Genomic DNA, 2,614 nt, shown 5'->3' on the forward strand with positions numbered 1-2,614 from the left:
GGCAATGGGTGTGCATAAGAAATCATTATTATTTGTGCTAGTGAAGTCACACAACTTAGTATTCTCAAGAGTACCCATTTTAGCAGTAGTAAATAAAGCAAACTAAATAAAGTAAATGCAAGTAACTAATTTTTTGTGATTTTAATATAGAGAACAAGACAGTAAATAAAGTAAAGCTAGTAACTAATTTTTTTGTGTTTTTGATATAAAGAAAGCAAACAAAGCAGTAAATAAAATAAAGTAAAGCAAGAAAAAAACAAAGTAAAGAGATTAGATGTGAGAGACTCCCTTGCAGCGTGTCTTGATCTCCCCGGTGATACGTCTCCAACGTATCGATAATTTCTTGTGTTCCATGCCACATTATTGATGTTATCTACATGTTTTATGCACACTTTATGTCATATTCGTGCATTTTCTGGAACTAACCTATTAACAAGATGCCGAAGTGCCGCTTGTCGTTTTCTGCTGTTTTTGGTTTCGTAAATCCTAGTAAAGAAATATTCTCGGAATTGGACGAAATAAAAGCCCGAGAGGCCTATTTTCTCACGAAGCTTCCAGAAGTCCGAAGGAGAGACGAAGAGGGGCCACAGGGGCGCCAAACCCTAGGGCGGCGCGGCCCCACCCTCGGCCGCGCCGGCCTGTGGTTTGGGCCCCCCGTGCCGCCTCTTGACTTGCCCTTCCGCCTACAAATAGCCTCCGTGACGAAACCCCCAGCACCGAGAGCCACGATACGGAAAACATTACCGAGACGCTCGTCGCCGCCGATCCCATCTCGGGGATCCCGGAGATCGCCTCCGGCACCCTCGCCGGAGAGGGGATTCATCTCCCGGGAGGACTCTACACCGCCATGGTCGCCTCCGGAGTGATGAGTGAGTAGTCTACCCCTGGACTATGGGTCCATAGCAGTAGCTAGATGGTTGTCTTCTCCCCATTGTGCTATCATTGTCGGATCTTGTGAGCTGCCTATCATGATCAAGATCATCTATATGTAATTCTATATGTTGCGTTTGTTGGGATCCGATGAATAGAGAATACTTGTTATGTTGATTATCAAAGTTATGCTTATGTGTTGTTTATGATCTTGCATGCTCTCCGTTATTAGTAGATGCTCCGGCCAAGTAGATGCTTTTAACTCCAAGAGGGAGTACTTATGCTCGATAGTGGGTTCATGCCCGCATTGACACCGGGACGAGTGATGTAAAGTTCTAAGGTTGTGTTGTGCTCGTTGCCACTAGGGATAAAACATTGATGCTATGTCTAAGGATGTAGTTGTTGATTACATTACGCACCATACTTAATGCAATTGTCTCGTTGTTTTGCAACTTAATACCGGAGGGGGTTCGGATGATAACCTCGAAGGTGGACTTTTTAGGCATAGATGCAGTTGGATGGCGGTCTATGTACTTTGTCGTAATGCCCAATTAAATCTCACTATACTCATCATGATATGTATGTGCATTGTCATGCTCTCTTTATTTGTCAATTGCCCAACTGTAATTTGTTCACCCAACATGCTGTTCGTCTTATGGGAGAGACACCTCTAGTGAACTGTGGACCCCGGTCCAATTCCCTTTACTGAAATACAATCTATCGCAATACTTGTTTTACTCTTCTCTCTGCAAACAATCATCTTCCACCCAATACGCTTAATCCTTTGTTACAGCAAGCCGGTGAGATTGACAACCTCACTCGTTTCGTTGGGGCAAAGTAGTTTGGTTGTGTTGTGCAGGTTCCACGTTGGCGCCGGAATCTCCGGTGTTGCGCCGCACTACATCCCGCCGCCATCAACCTTCAACGTGCTTCTTGGCTCCTCCTGGTTCGATAAACCTTGGTTTCTTTCTGAGGGAAAACTTGCTGCTGTGCGCATCATACCTTCCTCTTGGGGTTGCCCAACGAACGTGCGAAATACACGCCATCAAGCTCTTTTTCTGGCGCCGTTGCCGGGGAGATCAAGACACGCTGCAAGGGGAGTCTCCACTTCTCAATCTCTTTACTTTGTTTTTGTCTTGCTTTATTTTATTTACTACTTTGTTTGCTGCACTAAATCAAAATACAAAAAAATTAGTTGCTAGTTTTACTTTATTTGCTATCTTGTTTGCTATATCGAAAACACAAAAAAATTAGTTTACTTGCATTTACTTTATCTAGTTTGCTTTATTTACTATTGCTAAAATGGCCAACGCTGAAAATACTAAGTTGTGTGATTTCACAACCACAAATAATAATGATTTCTTATGCACACCTATTGCTCCACCTGCTACTACAGCAGAATTCTTTGAAATTAAACCCTGCTTTATCGAATCTTGTCATGAACAATCAATTTTCTCGGAATTAGTTCTGATGATGCTTGCTGCCCATCTCAATAATTTTGTTGAACTATGTGAAATGCAAAAATATAAAGATGTAGATGGTGATATTATTAAACTAAAATTGTTCCCTTTCTCATTAAGAGGAAGAGCTAAAGATTGGTTGCTATCTCTGCCTAAGAATAGTATTGATTCATGGACTAAATGCAAGGATGCTTTTATTGGTAGATATTATCCCCCTGCTAAAATTATATCTTTGAGGAGTAGCATAATGAATTTTAAACAATTAGATACTGAACATGTTGCTC

Source organism: Lolium rigidum, chromosome 3, assembly GCF_022539505.1.
Source record: "Lolium rigidum isolate FL_2022 chromosome 3, APGP_CSIRO_Lrig_0.1, whole genome shotgun sequence".
NCBI classification, from domain to species: Eukaryota; Viridiplantae; Streptophyta; class Magnoliopsida; order Poales; family Poaceae; genus Lolium; species Lolium rigidum.